The sequence below is a fragment of the Physella acuta genome, unplaced genomic scaffold (assembly GCF_028476545.2).
Source record: "Physella acuta isolate Inbredline_101_S28 unplaced genomic scaffold, ASM2847654v3 ptg000676l, whole genome shotgun sequence".
NCBI lineage: Eukaryota > Metazoa > Mollusca > Gastropoda > Physidae > Physella > Physella acuta.
Window position 1 is genome coordinate 266,434 of NW_026732195.1, and position 19,936 is coordinate 286,369.

Consider the following 19,936-nt stretch of genomic DNA (forward strand, 5'->3'; position numbering starts at 1 on the left):
AAAGAAATAAAAATGTCCCAAGTTAAAAAATGCGGTAATGCCGGGATCATATCTATCGAGAGATTGGTGAATCCCGTTCCGCATTGTGTGCAAATACGGCATTACCGTAACGTCTCGTTTTTCGTCAGTCAGCCTTCGACAAGGAGATTCGTCTGCTGGAGACGGGCGACCATCTCCGCTTCAGCTCAAAGGCGTGTTCGACTCGGCAGTGTGTTGGTGACCGGCTCTTGTGTCGAATCGTCTTGTGGCGATGCCACGTCTTTTCAGTAAGTGATGCGGGTTCGATTCCCGCCCCTGGCTATCAATACGGGACAAGGGTTACTAAGGCAGTGGGTACAAATTCGCCAGGTGACCCACCACTTGCTGGGATGACAACGGCATGGCTGATCAGGCAAGCCGAGCTATGGCGGTATAGCGGCACTGAGGTGTGGACAGATGGAGTTAACTAGAGATTACCGTTCAATCCGTCTAAGAACACGGCATTGCCTTGTATTAAGCTTGCCAGTTGCTTGAATTACGGTGCGTTTTCTGGTGCTATTGGGGCTCCTAGTAGGACTCTTTTGAGGCTATGTAAATATGTAAATTTGCAAAGAAATATAAGCAGGAATGGGGCGATCCAAACGGTTGAGACCTATATATGTGGTAGTGCATTGTCAAAAATTAAAAAAAAACGCAGTCTCGGCGCAATTGAAATCGGAAACGAATCAGCGAAACGTAAATGACTCGTTCAAACCGAGAGATTTCTCGGCGGCGCCGTGTTTACGGTGAAGAAAGAAATAAAAATGTCCCAAGTGAAAAAATGCGGTAATGCCGGGATCATCTCTATCGAGAGATTGGTAAATCCCGGTCTGAAATGTGTGGAGAGACGGTATTACCGAAGTGTCTTTGCTCTTTTCAGTGTGAAGCCTTGGCTAAGCGTGTCGCTAACGCCGCCAATGGATGGAAAAATTAAAACGTAGGTCGGGCTCGCTTGGAACGGGCGATGCTTGGCAAAACGTAAATGACTCGTTTAAACCGAGAGATTTCTCGGCGGCGCCGTGTTTACGGTGAAGAAAGAAATAAAAATGTCCCAAGTTAAAAAATGCGGTAATGCCGGGATCATATCTATCGAGAGATTGGTGAATCCCGTTCCGCATTGTGTGCAAATACGGCATTACCGTAACGTCTCGTTTTTCGTCAGTCAGCCTTCGACAAGGAGATTCGTCTGCTGGAGACGGGCGACCATCTCCGCTTCAGCTCAATGGCGTGTTCGACTCGGCAGTGTGCTGGTGACCGGCTCTTGTGTCGAATCGTCTTGTGGCGATGCCACGTCTTTTCAGTAAGTGATGCGGGTTCGATTCCCGCACCTGGCTATCAATACGGGACAAGGCTTACTAAGGCAGTGGGTACAAATTCGCCAGGTGACCCACCACTTGCTGGGATGACAACGACATGGCTGATCAGGCAAGCCGAGCTATGGCGGTATCGCGGCACTGAGGTATGGACAGATGGAGTTAACTAGAGATTACCGTTCAATCCGTCTAAGAACACGGCATTGCCTTGTATTAAGCTTGCCAGTTGCTTGAATTACGGTGCGTTTTCTGGTGCTATTGGGGCTCCTAGCAGGACTCTTTTGAGGCTATGTCCCTAAATATGTAAATTTGCAAAGAAATATAAGCAGGAATGGGGCGATCCAAACGGTTGAGACCTATATATGTGGTAGTGCATTGTCAAAAATTAAAAAGAAACGCAGTCTCGGCGCAATTGAAGTCGGAAACGAATCAGCGAAACGTAAATGACTCGTTCAAACCGAGAGATTTCTCGGCGGCGCCGTGTTTACGGTGAAGAAATAAATAAAAATGTCCCAAGTGAAAAAATGCGGTTATGCCGGGATCATCTCTATCGAGAGATTGGTAAATCCCGGTCTGAAATGTGTGGAAAGACGGTATTACCGAAGTGTCTTTGCTCTTTTCAGTGTGAAGCCTTGGCTAAGCGTGTCGCTAACGCCGCCAATGGATGGAAAATTAAAACGTAGGTCGGGCTCGCTTGGAACGGGCGATGCTTGGCAAAACGTAAATGACTCGTTCAAACCGAGAGATTTCTCGGCGGCGCCGTGTTTACGGTGAAGAAAGAAATAAAAATGTCCCAAGTTAAAAAAAAGGCAATGCCGGGATCATCCCCATCGAGAGATTGGTAAATCCCGGTCTGAAATGTGTGGAAAGACGGTATTACCGAAGTGTCTTTGCTCTTTTCAGTGTGAAGCCTTGGCTAAGCGTGTCGCTAACGCCGCCAATGGATGGAAAAATTAAAACGTAGGTCGGGCTTGCTTGGAACGGGCGATGCTTGGCAAAACGTAAATGACTCGTTCAAACCGAGAGATTTCTCGGCGGCGCCGTGTTTACGGTGAAGAAAGAAATAAAAATGTCCCAAGTTAAAAAATGCGGTAATGCCGGGATCATATCTATCGAGAGATTGGTGAATCCCGTTCCGCATTGTGTGCAAATACGGCATTACCGTAACGTCTCGTTTTTCGTCAGTCAGCCTTCGACAAGGAGATTCGTCTGCTGGAGACGGGCGACCATCTCCGCTTCAGCTCAATGGCGTGTTCGACTCGGCAGTGTGCTGGTGACCGGCTCTTGTGTCGAATCGTCTTGTGGCGATGCCACGTTTTTTCAGTAAGTGGTGCGGGTTCGATTCCCGCCCCTGGCTATCAATACGGGACAAAGCTTACTAAGGCAGTGGGTACAAATTCACCAGGTGACCCACCACTTCCTGGATGACAACGGCATGGCTGATCAGGCAAGCCGAGCTATGGCGGTATCGCGGCACTGAGGTGTGGACAGATGGAGTTAACTAGAGATTACCGTTCAATCCGACCAAGAACACGGCATTGCCTTGTATTAAGCTTGCCAGTTGCTTGAATTACGGTGCGTTTTCTGGTGCTATTGGGGCTCCTAGCAGGACTCTTTTGAGGCTATGTCCCTAAATATGTAAATTTGCAAAGAAATATAAGCAGGAATGGGGCAATCCAAACGGTTGAGACCTATATATGTGGTAGTGCATTGTCAAAAAATAAAAAGAAACGCAGTCTCGGCGCAATTGAAATAGGAAACGAATCAGCGAAACGTAAATGACTCGTTCAAACCGAGAGATTTCTCGGCGGCGCCGTGTTTACGGTGAAGAAAGAAATAAAAATGTCCCAAGTGAAAAAATGCGGTAATGCCGGGATCATCTCTATCGAGAGATTTATAAATCCCGGTCTGAAATGTGTGGAAAGACGGTATTACCGAAGTGTCTTTGCTCTTTTCAGTGTGAAGCCTTGGCTAAGCGTGTCGCTAACGCCGCCAATGGATGGAAAATTAAAACGTAGGTCGGGCTCGCTTGGAACGGGCGATGCTTGGCAAAACGTAAATGACTCGTTCAAACCGAGAGATTTCTCGGCGGCGCCGTGTTTACGGTGAAGAAAGAAATAAAAATGTCCCAAGTTAAAAAAAAGGCAATGCCGGGATCATCCCCATCGAGAGATTGGTAAATCCCGGTCTGAAATGTGTGGAAAGACGGTATTACCGAAGTGTCTTTGCTCTTTTCAGTGTGAAGCCTTGGCTAAGCGTGTCGCTAACGCCGCCAATGGATGGAAAATTAAAACGTAGGTCGGGCTCGCTTGGAACGGGCGATGCTGGGCAAAACGTAAATGACTCGCTCAAACCGAGAGATTTCTCGGCGGCGCCGTGTTTACGGTGAAGAAAGAAATAAAAATGTCCCAAGTTAAAAATGCGGTAATGCCGGGATCATATCTATCGAGAGATTGGTGAATCCCGTTCCGCATTGTGTGCAAATACGGCATTACCGTAACGTCTCGTTTTTTGTCAGTCAGCCTTCGACAAGGAGATTCGTCTGCTGGAGACGGGCGACCATCTCCGCTTCAGCTCAAAGGCGTGTTCGACTCGGCAGTGTGCTGGTGACCGGCTCTTGTGTCGAATCGTCTTGTGGCGATGCCACGTCTTTTCAGTAAGTGATGCGGGCTCGATTCCCGCCCCTGGCTATCAATACGGGACAAGGCTTACTAAGGCAGTGGGTACAAATTCGCCAGGTGACCCACCACTTGCTGGGATGACAACGGCATGGCTGATCAGGCAAGCCGAGCTATGGCGGTATAGCGGCACTGAGGTGTGGACAGATGGAGTTAACTAGAGATTACCGTTCAATCCGTCTAAGAACACGGCATTGCCTTGTATTAAGCTTGCCAGTTGCTTGAATTACGGTGCGTTTTCTGGTGCTATTGGGGCTCCTAGCAGGACTCTTTTGAGGCTATGTAAATATGTAAATTTGCAAAGAAATATAAGCAGGAATGGGGCGATCCAAACGGTTGAGACCTATATATGTGGTAGTGCATTGTCAAAAATTAAAAAGAAACGCAGTCTCGGCGCAATTGAAATCGGAAACGAATCAGCGAAACGTAAATGACTCGTTCAAACCCAGAGATTTCTCGGCGGCGCCGTGTTTACGGTGAAGAAAGAAATAAAAATGTCCCAAGTGAAAAAATGCGGTAATGCCGGGATCATCTCTATCGAGAGATTGGTAAATCCCGGTCTGAAATGTGTGGAAAGACGGTATTACCGAAGTGTCTTTGCTCTTTTCAGTGTGAAGCCTTGGCTAAGCGTGTCGCTAACGCCGCCAATGGATGGAAAATTAAAACGTAGGTCGGGCTCGCTTGGAACGGGCGATGCTGGGCAAAACGTAAATGACTCGCTCAAACCGAGAGATTTCTCGGCGGCGCCGTGTTTACGGTGAAGAAAGAAATAAAAATGTCCCAAGTTAAAAATGCGGTAATGCCGGGATCATATCTATCGAGAGATTGGTGAATCCCGTTCCGCATTGTGTGCAAATACGGCATTACCGTAACGTCTCGTTTTTCGTCAGTCAGCCTTCGACAAGGAGATTCGTCTGCTGGAGACGGGCGACCATCTCCGCTTCAGCTCAAAGGCGTGTTCGACTCGGCAGTGTGCTGGTGACCGGCTCTTGTGTCGAATCGTCTTGTGGCGATGCCACGTCTTTTCAGTAAGTGATGCGGGTTCGATTCCCGCCCCTGGCTATCAATACGGGACAAGGCTTACTAAGGCAGTGGGTACAAATTCGCGAGGTGACCCACCACTTGCTGGGATGACAACGGCATGGCTGATCAGGCAAGCCGAGCTATGGCGGTATAGCGGCACTGAGGTGTGGACAGATGGAGTTAACTAGAGATTACCGTTCAATCCGTCTAAGAACACGGCATTGCCTTGTATTAAGCTTGCCAGTTGCTTGAATTACGGTGCGTTTTCTGGTGCTATTGGGGCTCCTAGCAGGACTCTTTTGAGGCTATGTCCCTAAATATGTAATTTTGCAAAGAAATATAAGTAAGAATGGGGCGATCCAAACGTTTGAGACCTATATATGTGGTAGTGCATTGTCAAAAATTAAAAAGAAACGCAGTCTCGGCGCAATTGAAATCGGAAACGAATCAGCGAAACGTAAATGACTCGTTCAAACCGAGAGATTTCTCGGCGGCGCCGTGTTTACGGTGAAGAAAGAAATAAAAATGTCCCAAGTGAAAAAATGCGGTAATGCCGGGATCATCTCTATCGAGAGATTGGTAAATCCCGGTCTGAAATGTGTGGAAAGACGGTATTACCGAAGTGTCTTTGCTCTTTTCAGTGTGAAGCCTTGGCTAAGCGTGTCGCTAACGCCGCCAATGGATGGAAAATTAAAACGTAGGTCGGGCTCGCTTGGAACGGGCGATGCTTGGCAAAACGTAAATGATTCGTTCAAACCGAGAGATTTCTCAGCGGCGCCGTGTTTACGGTGAAGAACGAAATAAAAATGTCCCAAGTTAAAAAATGCGGTAATGCCGGGATCATATCTATCGAGAGATTGGTGAATCCCGTTCCGCATTGTGTGCAAATACGGCATTACCGTAACGTCTCGTTTTTCGTCAGTCAGCCTTCGACAAGGAGATTCGTCTGCTGGAGACGGGCGACCATCTCCGCTTCAGCTCATAGGCGTGTTCGACTCGGCAGTGTGTTGGTGACCGGCTCTTGTGTCGAATCGTCTTGTGGCGATGCCACGTCTTTTCAGTAAGTGATGCGGGTTCGATTCCCGCCCCTGGCTATCAATACGGGACAAGGGTTACTAAGGCAGTGGGTACAAATTCGCCAGGTGACCCACCACGTGCTGGGATGACAACGGCATGGCTGATCAGGCAAGCCGAGCTATGGCGGTATAGCGGCACTGAGGTGTGGACAGATGGAGTTAACTAGAGATTACCGTTCAATTCGTCTAAGAACACGGCATTGCCTTGTATTAAGCTTGCCAGTTGCTTGAATTACGGTGCGTTTTCTGGTGCTATTGGGGCTCCTAGTAGGACTCTTTTGAGGCTATGTAAATATGTAAATTTGCAAAGAAATATAAGCAGGAATGGGGCGATCCAAACGGTTGAGACCTATATATGTGGTAGTGCATTGTCAAAAATTAAAAAAAAACGCAGTCTCGGCGCAATTGAAATCGGAAACGAATCAGCGAAACGTAAATGACTCGTTCAAACCGAGAGATTTCTCGGCGGCGCCGTGTTTACGGTGAAGAAAGAAATAAAAATGTCCCAAGTGAAAAAATGCGGTAATGCCGGGATCATCTCTATCGAGAGATTGGTAAATCCCGGTCTGAAATGTGTGGAAAGACGGTATTACCGAAGTGTCTTTGCTCTTTTCAGTGTGAAGCCTTGGCTAAGCGTGTCGCTAACGCCGCCAATGGATGGAAAATTAAAACGTAGGTCGGGCTCGCTTGGAACGGGCGATGCTGGGCAAAACGTAAATGACTCGTTCAAACCGAGAGATTTCTCGGCGGCGCCGTGTTTACGATGAAGAAAGAAATAAAAATGTCCCAAGTTAAAAAATGCGGTAATGCCGGGATCATATCTATCGAGAGATTGGTGAATCCCGTTCCGCATTGTGTGCAAATACGGCATTACCGTAACGTCTCGTTTTTCGTCAGTCAGCCTTCGACAAGGAGATTCGTCTGCTGGAGACGGGCGACCATCTCCGCTTCAGCTCAAAGGCGTGTTCGACTCGGCAGTGTGCTGGTGACCGGCTCTTGTGTCGAATCGTCTTGTGGCGATGCCACGTCTTTTCAGTAAGTGATGCGGGTTCGATTCCCGCACCTGGCTATCAATACGGGACAAGGCTTACTAAGGCAGTGGGTACAAATTCGCCAGGTGACCCACCACTTGCTGGGATGACAACGGCATGGCTGATCAGGCAAGCCGAGCTATGGCGGTATAGCGGCACTGAGGTGTGGACAGATGGAGTTAACTAGAGATTACCGTTCAATCCGTCTAAGAACACGGCATTGCCTTGTATTAAGCTTGCCAGTTGCTTGAATTACGGTGCGTTTTCTGGTGCTATTGGGGCTCCTAGCAGGACTCTTTTGAGGCTATGTAAATATGTAAATTTGCAAAGAAATATAAGCAGGAATGGGGCGATCCAAACGGTTGAGACCTATATATGTGGTAGTGCATTGTCAAAAATTAAAAAGAAACGCAGTCTCGGCGCAATTGAAATCGGAAACGAATCAGCGAAACGTAAATGACTCGTTCAAACCGAGAGATTTCTCGGCGGCGCCGTGTTTACGGTGAAGAAAGAAATAAAAATGTCCCAAGTGAAAAAATGCGGTAATGCCGGGATCATCTCTATCGAGAGATTGGTAAATCCCGGTCTGAAATGTGTGGAGAGACGGTATTACCGAAGTGTCTTTGCTCTTTTCAGTGTGAAGCCTTGGCTAAGCGTGTCGCTAACGCCGCCAATGGATGGAAAAATTAAAACGTAGGTCGGGCTCGCTTGGAACGGGCGATGCTTGGCAAAACGTAAATGACTCGTTCAAACCGAGAGATTTCTCGGCGGCGCCGTGTTTACGGTGAAGAAAGAAATAAAAATGTCCCAAGTTAAAAAATGCGGTAATGCCGGGATCATATCTATCGAGAGATTGGTGAATCCCGTTCCGCATTGTGTGCAAATACGGCATTACCGTAACGTCTCGTTTTTCGTCAGTCAGCCTTCGACAAGGAGATTCGTCTGCTGGAGACGGGCGACCATCTCCGCTTCAGCTCAATGGCGTGTTCGACTCGGCAGTGTGCTGGTGACCGGCTCTTGTGTCGAATCGTCTTGTGGCGATGCCACGTCTTTTCAGTAAGTGATGCGGGTTCGATTCCCGCACCTGGCTATCAATACGGGACAAGGCTTACTAAGGCAGTGGGTACAAATTCGCCAGGTGACCCACCACTTGCTGGGATGACAACGGCATGGCTCATCAGGCAAGCCGAGCTATGGCGGTATCGCGGCACTGAGGTATGGACAGATGGAGTTAACTAGAGATTACCGTTCAATCCGTCTAAGAACACGGCATTGCCTTGTATTAAGCTTGCCAGTTGCTTGAATTACGGTGCGTTTTCTGGTGCTATTGGGGCTCCTAGCAGGACTCTTTTGAGGCTATGTCCCTAAATATGTAAATTTGCAAAGAAATATAAGCAGGAATGGGGCGATCCAAACGGTTGAGACCTATATATGTGGTAGTGCATTGTCAAAAATTAAAAAGAAACGCAGTCTCGGCGCAATTGAAGTCGGAAACGAATCAGCGAAACGTAAATGTCTCGTTCAAACCGATAGATTTCTCGGCGGCGCCGTGTTTACGGTGAAGAAATAAATAAAAATGTCCCAAGTGAAAAAATGCGGTTATGCCGGGATCATCTCTATCGAGAGATTGGTAAATCCCGGTCTGAAATGTGTGGAAAGACGGTATTACCGAAGTGTCTTTGCTCTTTTCAGTGTGAAGCCTTGGCTAAGCGTGTCGCTAACGCCGCCAATGGATGGAAAATTAAAACGTAGGTCGGGCTCGCTTGGAACGGGCGATGCTTGGCAAAACGTAAATGACTCGTTCAAACCGAGAGATTTCTCGGCGGCGCCGTGTTTACGGTGAAGAAAGAAATAAAAATGTCCCAAGTTAAAAAAAAGGCAATGCCGGGATCATCCCCATCGAGAGATTGGTAAATCCCGGTCTGAAATGTGTGGAAAGACGGTATTACCGAAGTGTCTTTGCTCTTTTCAGTGTGAAGCCTTGGCTAAGCGTGTCGCTAACGCCGCCAATGGATGGAAAAATTAAAACGTAGGTCGGGCTTGCTTGGAACGGGCGATGCTTGGCAAAACGTAAATGACTCGTTCAAACCGAGAGATTTCTCGGCGGCGCCGTGTTTACGGTGAAGAAAGAAATAAAAATGTCCCAAGTTAAAAAATGCGGTAATGCCGGGATCATATCTATCGAGAGATTGGTGAATCCCGTTCCGCATTGTGTGCAAATACGGCATTACCGTAACGTCTCGTTTTTCGTCAGTCAGCCTTCGACAAGGAGATTCGTCTGCTGGAGACGGGCGACCATCTCCGCTTCAGCTCAATGGCGTGTTCGACTCGGCAGTGTGCTGGTGACCGGCTCTTGTGTCGAATCGTCTTGTGGCGATGCCACGTTTTTTCAGTAAGTGATGCGGGTTCGATTCCCGCCCCTGGCTATCAATACGGGACAAAGCTTACTAAGGCAGTGGGTACAAATTCACCAGGTGACCCACCACTTCCTGGATGACAACGGCATGGCTGATCAGGCAAGCCGAGCTATGGCGGTATCGCGGCACTGAGGTGTGGACAGATGGAGTTAACTAGAGATTACCGTTCAATCCGACCAAGAACACGGCATTGCCTTGTATTAAGCTTGCCAGTTGCTTGAATTACGGTGCGTTTTCTGGTGCTATTGGGGCTCCTAGCAGGACTCTTTTGAGGCTATGTCCCTAAATATGTAAATTTGCAAAGAAATATAAGCAGGAATGGGGCAATCCAAACGGTTGAGACCTATATATGTGGTAGTGCATTGTCAAAAAATAAAAAGAAACGCAGTCTCGGCGCAATTGAAATAGGAAACTAATCAGCGAAACGTAAATGACTCGTTCAAACCGAGAGATTTCTCGGCGGCGCCGTGTTTACGGTGAAGAAAGAAATAAAAATGTCCCAAGTTAAAAAAAAGGCAATGCCGGGATCATCCCCATCGAGAGATTGGTAAATCCCGGTCTGAAATGTGTGGAAAGACGGTATTACCGAAGTGTCTTTGCTCTTTTCAGTGTGAAGCCTTGGCTAAGCGTGTCGCTAACGCCGCCAATGGATGGAAAAATTAAAACGTAGGTCGGGCTTGCTTGGAACGGGCGATGCTTGGCAAAACGTAAATGACTCGTTCAAACCGAGAGATTTCTCGGCGGCGCCGTGTTTACGGTGAAGAAAGAAATAAAAATGTCCCAAGTTAAAAAATGCGGTAATGCCGGGATCATATCTATCGAGAGATTGGTGAATCCCGTTCCGCATTGTGTGCAAATACGGCATTACCGTAACGTCTCGTTTTTCGTCAGTCAGCCTTCGACAAGGAGATTCGTCTGCTGGAGACGGGCGACCATCTCCGCTTCAGCTCAATGGCGTGTTCGACTCGGCAGTGTGCTGGTGACCGGCTCTTGTGTCGAATCGTCTTGTGGCGATGCCACGTTTTTTCAGTAAGTGATGCGGGTTCGATTCCCGCCCCTGGCTATCAATACGGGACAAAGCTTACTAAGGCAGTGGGTACAAATTCACCAGGTGACCCACCACTTCCTGGATGACAACGGCATGGCTGATCAGGCAAGCCGAGCTATGGCGGTATCGCGGCACTGAGGTGTGGACAGATGGAGTTAACTAGAGATTACCGTTTAATCCGTCTAAAAACACGGCATTGCCTTGTATTAAGCTTGCCAGTTGCTTGAATTACGGTGCGTTTTCTGGTGCTATTGGGGCTCCTAGTAGGACTCTTTTGAGGCTATGTAAATATGTAAATTTGCAAAGAAATATAAGCAGGAATGGGGCGATCCAAACGGTTGAGACCTATATATGTGGTAGTGCATTGTCAAAAATTAAAAAAAAAAACGCAGTCTAGGCGCAATTGAAATCGGAAACGAATCAGCGAAACGTAAATGACTCGTTCAAACCGAGAGATTTCTCGGCGGCGCCGTGTTTACGGTGAAGAAAGAAATAAAAATGTCCCAAGTGAAAAAATGCGGTAATGCCGGGATCATCTCTATCGAGAGATTGGTAAATCCCGGTCTGAAATGTGTGGAAAGACGGTATTACCGAAGTGTCTTTGCTCTTTTCAGTGTGAAGCCTTGGCTAAGAGTGTCGCTAACATCGCCAATGGATGGAAAATTAAAACGTAGGTCGGGCTCGCTTGGAACGGGCGATTCTTGGCAAAACGTAAATGACTCGTTCAAACCGAGAGATTTCTCGGCGGCGCCGTGTTTACGGTGAAGAAAGAAATAAAAATGTCCCAAGTTAAAAAATGCGGTAATGTCGGGATCATATCTATCGAGAGATTGGTGAATCCCGTTCCGCATTGTGTGCAAATACGGCATTACCGTAACGTCTCGTTTTTCGTCAGTCAGCCTTCGACAAGGAGATTCGTCTGCTGGAGACGGGCGACCATCTCCGCTTCAGCTCAAAGGCGTGTTCGACTCGGCAGTGTGCTGGTGACCGGCTCTTGTGTCGAATCGCCTTGTGGCGATGCCACGTCTTTTCAGTAAGTGATGCGGGTTCGATTCCCGCCCCTGGCTATCAATACGTGACAAGGCTTACTAAGGCAGTGGGTACAAATTCGCCAGGTGACCCACCACTTGCTGGGATGACAACGGCATGGCTGATCAGGCAAGCCGAGCTATGGCGGTATAGCGGCACTGAGGTGTGGACAGATGGAGTTAACTAGAGATTACCGTTCAATCCGTCTAAGAACACGGCATTGCCTTGTATTAAGCTTGCCAGTTGCTTGAATTACGGTGCGTTTTCTGGTGCTATTGGGGCTCCTAGTAGGACTCTTTTGAGGCTATGTAAATATGTAAATTTGCAAAGAAATATAAGCAGGAATGGGGCGATCCAAACGGTTGAGACCTATATATGTGGTAGTGCATTGTCAAAAATTAAAAAAAAACGCAGTCTCGGCGCAATTGAAATCGGAAACGAATCAGCGAAACGTAAATGACTCGTTCAAACCGAGAGATTTCTCGGCGGCGCCGTGTTTACGGTGAAGAAAGAAATAAAAATGTCCCAAGTGAAAAAATGCGGTAATGCCGGGATCATCTCTATCGAGAGATTGGTAAATCCCGGTCTGAAATGTGTGGAAAGACGGTATTACCGAAGTGTCTTTGCTCTTTTCAGTGTGAAGCCTTGGCTAAGCGTGTCGCTAACGCCGCCAATGGATGGAAAATTAAAACGTAGGTCGGGCTCGCTTGGAACGGGCGATGCTGGGCAAAACGTAAATGACTCGCTCAAACCGAGAGATTTCTCGGCGGCGCCGTGTTTACGGTGAAGAAAGAAATAAAAATGTCCCAAGTTAAAAATGCGGTAATGCCGGGATCATATCTATCGAGAGATTGGTGAATCCCGTTCCGCATTGTGTGCAAATACGGCATTACCGTAACGTCTCGTTTTTCGTCAGTCAGCCTTCGACAAGGAGATTCGTCTGCTGGAGACGGGCGACCATCTCCGCTTCAGCTCAAAGGCGTGTTCGACTCGGCAGTGTGCTGGTGACCGGCTCTTGTGTCGAATCGTCTTGTGGCGATGCCACGTCTTTTCAGTAAGTGATGCGGGTTCGATTCCCGCCCCTGGCTATCAATACGGGACAAGGCTTACTAAGGCAGTGGGTACAAATTCGCCAGGTGACCCACCACTTGCTGGGATGACAACGGCATGGCTGATCAGGCAAGCCGAGCTATGGCGGTATAGCGGCACTGAGGTGTGGACAGATGGAGTTAACTAGAGATTACCGTTCAATCCGTCTAAGAACACGGCATTGCCTTGTATTAAGCTTGCCAGTTGCTTGAATTACGGTGCGTTTTCTGGTGCTATTGGGGCTCCTAGCAGGACTCTTTTGAGGCTATGTCCCTAAATATGTAATTTTGCAAAGAAATATAAGCAGGAATGGGGCGATCCAAACGTTTGAGACCTATATATGTGGTAGTGCATTGTCAAAAATTAAAAAGAAACGCAGTCTCGGCGCAATTGAAATCGGAAACGAATCAGCGAAACGTAAATGACTCGTTCAAACCGAGAGATTTCTCGGCGGCGCCGTGTTTACGGTGAAGAAAGAAATAAAAATGTCCCAAGTGAAAAAATGCGGTAATGCCGGGATCATCTCTATCGAGAGATTGGTAAATCCCGGTCTGAAATGTGTGGAAAGACGGTATTACCGAAGTGTCTTTGCTCTTTTCAGTGTGAAGCCTTGGCTAAGCGTGTCGCTAACGCCGCCAATGGATGGAAAATTAAAACGTAGGTCGGGCTCGCTTGGAACGGGCGATGCTTGGCAAAACGTAAATGATTCGTTCAAACCGAGAGATTTCTCAGCGGCGCCGTGTTTACGGTGAAGAAAGAAATAAAAATGTCCCAAGTTAAAAAATGCGGTAATGCCGGGATCATATCTATCGAGAGATTGGTGAATCCCGTTCCGCATTGTGTGCAAATACGGCATTACCGTAACGTCTCGTTTTTCGTCAGTCAGCCTTCGACAAGGAGATTCGTCTGCTGGAGACGGGCGACCATCTCCGCTTCAGCTCAAAGGCGTGTTCGACTCGGCAGTGTGTTGGTGACCGGCTCTTGTGTCGAATCGTCTTGTGGCGATGCCACGTCTTTTCAGTAAGTGATGCGGGTTCGATTCCCGCCCCTGGCTATCAATACGGGACAAGGGTTACTAAGGCAGTGGGTACAAATTCGCCAGGTGACCCACCACTTGCTGGGATGACAACGGCATGGCTGATCAGGCAAGCCGAGCTATGGCGGTATAGCGGCACTGAGGTGTGGACAGATGGAGTTAACTAGAGATTACCGTTCAATCCGTCTAAGAACACGGCATTGCCTTGTATTAAGCTTGCCAGTCGCTTGAATTACGGTGCGTTTTCTGGTGCTATTGGGGCTCCTAGTAGGACTCTTTTGAGGCTATGTAAATATGTAAATTTGCAAAGAAATATAAGCAGGAATGGGGCGATCCAAACGGTTGAGACCTATATATGTGGTTGTGCATTGTCAAAAATTAAAAAAAAACGCAGTCTCGGCGCAATTGAAATCGGAAACGAATCAGCGAAACGTAAATGACTCGTTCAAACCGAGAGATTTCTCGGCGGCGCCGTGTTTACGGTGAAGAAAGAAATAAAAATGTCCCAAGTGAAAAAATGCGGTAATGCCGGGATCATCTCTATCGAGAGATTGGTAAATCCCGGTCTGAAATGTGTGGAAAGACGGTATTACCGAAGTGTCTTTGCTCTTTTCAGTGTGAAGCCTTGGCTAAGAGTGTCGCTAACATCGCCAATGGATGGAAAATTAAAACGTAGGTCGGGCTCGCTTGGAACGGGCGATTCTTGGCAAAACGTAAATGACTCGTTCAAACCGAGAGATTTCTCGGCGGCGCCGTGTTTACGGTGAAGAAAGAAATAAAAATGTCCCAAGTTAAAAAATGCGGTAATGTCGGGATCATATCTATCGAGAGATTGGTGAATCCCGTTCCGCATTGTGTGCAAATACGGCATTACCGTAACGTCTCGTTTTTCGTCAGTCAGCCTTCGACAAGGAGATTCGTCTGCTGGAGACGGGCGACCATCTCCGCTTCAGCTCAAAGGCGTGTTCGACTCGGCAGTGTGCTGGTGACCGGCTCTTGTGTCGAATCGCCTTGTGGCGATGCCACGTCTTTTCAGTAAGTGATGCGGGTTCGATTCCCGCCCCTGGCTATCAATACGTGACAAGGCTTACTAAGGCAGTGGGTACAAATTCGCCAGGTGACCCACCACTTGCTGGGATGACAACGGCATGGCTGATCAGGCAAGCCGAGCTATGGCGGTATAGCGGCACTGAGGTGTGGACAGATGGAGTTAACTAGAGATTACCGTTCAATCCGTCTAAGAACACGGCATTGCCTTGTATTAAGCTTGCCAGTTGCTTGAATTACGGTGCGTTTTCTGGTGCTATTGGGGCTCCTAGTAGGACTCTTTTGAGGCTATGTAAATATGTAAATTTGCAAAGAAATATAAGCAGGAATGGGGCGATCCAAACGGTTGAGACCTATATATGTGGTAGTGCATTGTCAAAAATTAAAAAAAAACGCAGTCTCGGCGCAATTGAAATCGGAAACGAATCAGCGAAACGTAAATGACTCGTTCAAACCGAGAGATTTCTCGGCGGCGCCGTGTTTACGGTGAAGAAAGAAATAAAAATGTCCCAAGTGAAAAAATGCGGTAATGCCGGGATCATCTCTATCGAGAGATTGGTAAATCCCGGTCTGAAATGTGTGGAAAGACGGTATTACCGAAGTGTCTTTGCTCTTTTCAGTGTGAAGCCTTGGCTAAGCGTGTCGCTAACGCCGCCAATGGATGGAAAATTAAAACGTAGGTCGGGCTCGCTTGGAACGGGCGATGCTGGGCAAAACGTAAATGACTCGCTCAAACCGAGAGATTTCTCGGCGGCGCCGTGTTTACGGTGAAGAAAGAAATAAAAATGTCCCAAGTTAAAAATGCGGTAATGCCGGGATCATATCTATCGAGAGATTGGTGAATCCCGTTCCGCATTGTGTGCAAATACGGCATTACCGTTACGTCTCGTTTTTCGTCAGTCAGCCTTCGACAAGGAGATTCGTCTGCTGGAGACGGGCGACCATCTCCGCTTCAGCTCAAAGGCGTGTTCGACTCGGCAGTGTGCTGGTGACCGGCTCTTGTGTCGAATCGTCTTGTGGCGATGCCACGTCTTTTCAGTAAGTGATGCGGGTTCGATTCCCGCCCCTGGCTATCAATACGGGACAAGGCTTACTAAGGCAGTGGGTACAAATTCGCCAGGTGACCCACCACTTGCTGGGATGACAACGGCATGGCTGATCAGGCAAGCCGAGCTATGGCGGTATAGCGGCACTGAGGTGTGGACAGATGGAGTTAACTAGAGATTACCGTTCAATCCGTCTAAGAACACCGCATTGCCTTGTATTAAGCTTGCCAGTTGCTTGAATTACGGTGCGTTTTCTGGTGCTATTGGGGCTCCTAGCAGGACTCTTTTGAGGCTATGTCCCTAAATATGTAATTTTGCAAAGAAATATAAGCAGGAATGGGGCGATCCAAACGTTTGAGACCTATATATGTGGTAGTGCATTGTCAAAAATTAAAAAGAAACGCAGTCTCGGCGCAATTGAAATCGGAAACGAATCAGCGAAACGTAAATGACTCGTTCAAACCGAGAGATTTCTCGGCGGCGCCGTGTTTACGGTGAAGAAAGAAATAAAAATGTCCCAAGTGAAAAAATGCGGTAATGCCGGGATCATCTCTATCGAGAGATTGGTAAATCCCGGTCTGAAATGTGTGGAAAGACGGTATTACCGAAGTGTCTTTGCTCTTTTCAGTGTGAAGCCTTGGCTAAGCGTGTCGCTAACGCCGCCAATGGATGGAAAATTAAAACGTAGGTCGGGCTCGCTTGGAACGGGCGATGCTTGGCAAAACGTAAATGATTCGTTCAAACCGAGAGATTTCTCAGCGGCGCCGTGTTTACGGTGAAGAAAGAAATAAAAATGTCCCAAGTTAAAAAATGCGGTAATGCCGGGATCATATCTATCGAGAGATTGGTGAATCCCGTTCCGCATTGTGTGCAAATACGGCATTACCGTAACGTCTCGTTTTTCGTCAGTCAGCCTTCGACAAGGAGATTCGTCTGCTGGAGACGGGCGACCATCTCCGCTTCAGCTCAAAGGCGTGTTCGACTCGGCAGTGTGTTGGTGACCGGCTCTTGTGTCGAATCGTCTTGTGGCGATGCCACGTCTTTTCAGTAAGTGATGCGGGTTCGATTCCCGCCCCTGGCTATCAATACGGGACAAGGGTTACTAAGGCAGTGGGTACAAATTCGCCAGGTGACCCACCACTTGCTGGGATGACAACGGCATGGCTGATCAGGCAAGCCGAGCTATGGCGGTATAGCGGCACTGAGGTGTGGACAGATGGAGTTAACTAGAGATTACCGTTCAATCCGTCTAAGAACACGGCATTGCCTTGTATTAAGCTTGCCAGTCGCTTGAATTACGGTGCGTTTTCTGGTGCTATTGGGGCTCCTAGTAGGACTCTTTTGAGGCTATGTAAATATGTAAATTTGCAAAGAAATATAAGCAGGAATGGGGCGATCCAAACGGTTGAGACCTATATATGTGGTAGTGCATTGTCAAAAATTAAAAAAAAACGCAGTCTCGGCGCAATTGAAATCGGAAACGAATCAGCGAAACGTAAATGACTCGTTCAAACCGAGAGATTTCTCGGCGGCGCCGTGTTTACGGTGAAGAAAGAAATAAAAATGTCCCAAGTGAAAAAATGCGGTAATGCCGGGATCATCTCTATCGAGAGATTGGTAAATCCCGGTCTGAAATGTGTGGAAAGACGGTATTACCGAAGTGTCTTTGCTCTTTTCAGTGTGAAGCCTTGGCTAAGCGTGTCGCTAACGCCGCCAATGGATGGAAAATTAAAACGTAGGTCGGGCTCGCTTGGAACGGGCGATGCTGGGCAAAACGTAAATGACTCGTTCAAACCGAGAGATTTCTCGGCGGCGCCGTGTTTACGATGAAGAAAGAAATAAAAATGTCCCAAGTTAAAAAATGCGGTAATGCCGGGATCATATCTATCGAGAGATTGGTGAATCCCGTTCCGCATTGTGTGCAAATACGGCATTACCGTAACGTCTCGTTTTTCGTCAGTCAGCCTTCGACAAGGAGATTCGTCTGCTGGAGACGGGCGACCATCTCCGCTTCAGCTCAAAGGCGTGTTCGACTCGGCAGTGTGCTGGTGACCGGCTCTTGTGTCGAATCGTCTTGTGGCGATGCCACGTCTTTTCAGTAAGTGATGCGGGTTCGATTCCCGCCCCTGGCTATCAATACGGGACAAGGCTTACTAAGGCAGTGGGTACAAATTCGCCAGGTGACCCACCACTTGCTGGGATGACAACGGCATGGCTGATCAGGCAAGCCGAGCTATGGCGGTATAGCGGCACTGAGGTGTGGACAGATGGAGTTAACTAGAGATTACCGTTCAATCCGTCTAAGAACACGGCATTGCCTTGTATTAAGCTTGCCAGTTGCTTGAATTACGGTGCGTTTTCTGGTGCTATTGGGGCTCCTAGCAGGACTCTTTTGAGGCTATGTAAATATGTAAATTTGCAAAGAAATATAAGCAGGAATGGGGCGATCCAAACGGTTGAGACCTATATATGTGGTAGTGCATTGTCAAAAATTAAAAAGAAACGCAGTCTCGGCGCAATTGAAATCGGAAACGAATCAGCGAAACGTAAATGACTCGTTCAAACCGAGAGATTTCTCGGCGGCGCCGTGTTTACGGTGAAGAAAGAAATAAAAATGTCCCAAGTGAAAAAATGCGGTAATGCCGGGATCATCTCTATCGAGAGATTGGTAAATCCCGGTCTGAAATGTGTGGAGAGACGGTATTACCGAAGTGTCTTTGCTCTTTTCAGTGTGAAGCCTTGGCTAAGCGTGTCGCTAACGCCGCCAATGGATGGAAAAATTAAAACGTAGGTCGGGCTCGCTTGGAACGGGCGATGCTTGGCAAAACGTAAATGACTCGTTCAAACCGAGAGATTTCTCGGCGGCGCCGTGTTTACGGTGAAGAAAGAAATAAAAATGTCCCAAGTTAAAAAATGCGGTAATGCCGGGATCATCTCCACCGAGAGATTGGTAAATCCCAGTCTGAAATGTGTGGAAAGATGGTATTACCGAAGTGTCTTTGCTCTTTTCAGTGGGAAGCCTTGGCTAAGCGTGTCGCTAACGCCGCCAATGGATGGAAAATTAAAACGTAAATCGGGCTCGCTTGGAACGGGCGATGCTTGGCAAAACGTAAATGACTCGTTCAAACCGAGAGATTTCTCGGCGGCGCCGTGTTTACGGTGAAGAAAGAAATAAAAATGTCCCAAGTTAAAAAATGCGCTAATGCCGGGATCATCTCCATCGAGAGATTGGTAAATCCCGGTCTAAAATGTGTGGAAAGACGGTATTACTGAAGTGTCTTTGCTCTTTTCAGTGTGAAGCCTTGGCTAAGCGTGTCGCTAACGCCGCCAATGGATGGAAAATTAAAACGTAGGTCGGGCTCGCTTGGAACGGGCGATGCTTGGCAAAACGTAAATGACTCGTTCAAACCGAGAGATTTCTCGGCTGCGCCGTGTTTACGGTGAAGAAAGAAATAAAAATGTCCCAAGTTAAAAAATGCGGTAATGCCGGGATCATATCTATCGAGAGATTGGTGAATCCCGTTCCGCATTGTGTGCAAATGCGGCATTACCGTAACGTCTCGTTTTTCGTCAGTCAGCCTTCGACAAGGAGATTCGTCTGCTGGAGACGGGCGACCATCTCCGCTTCAGCTCAAAGGCGTGTTCGACTCGGCAGTGTGCTGGTGACCGGCTCTTGTGTCGAATCGTCTTGTGGCGATGCCACGTCTTTTCAGTAAGTGATGCGGGTTCGATTCCCGCACCTGGCTATCAATACGGGACAAGGCTTACTAAGGCAGTGGGTACAAATTCGCCAGGTGACCCACCACTTGCTGGGATGACAACGGCATGGCTGATCAGGCAAGCCGAGCTATGGCGGTATCGCGGCACTGAGGTATGGACAGATGGAGTTAACTAGAGATTACCGTTCAATCCGTCTAAGAACACGGCATTGCCTTGTATTAAGCTTGCCAGTTGCTTGAATTACGGTGCGTTTTCTGGTGCTATTGGGGCTCCTAGCAGGACTCTTTTGAGGCTATGTCCCTAAATATGTAAATTTGCAAAGAAATATAAGCAGGAATGGGGCGATCCAAACGGTTGAGACCTAT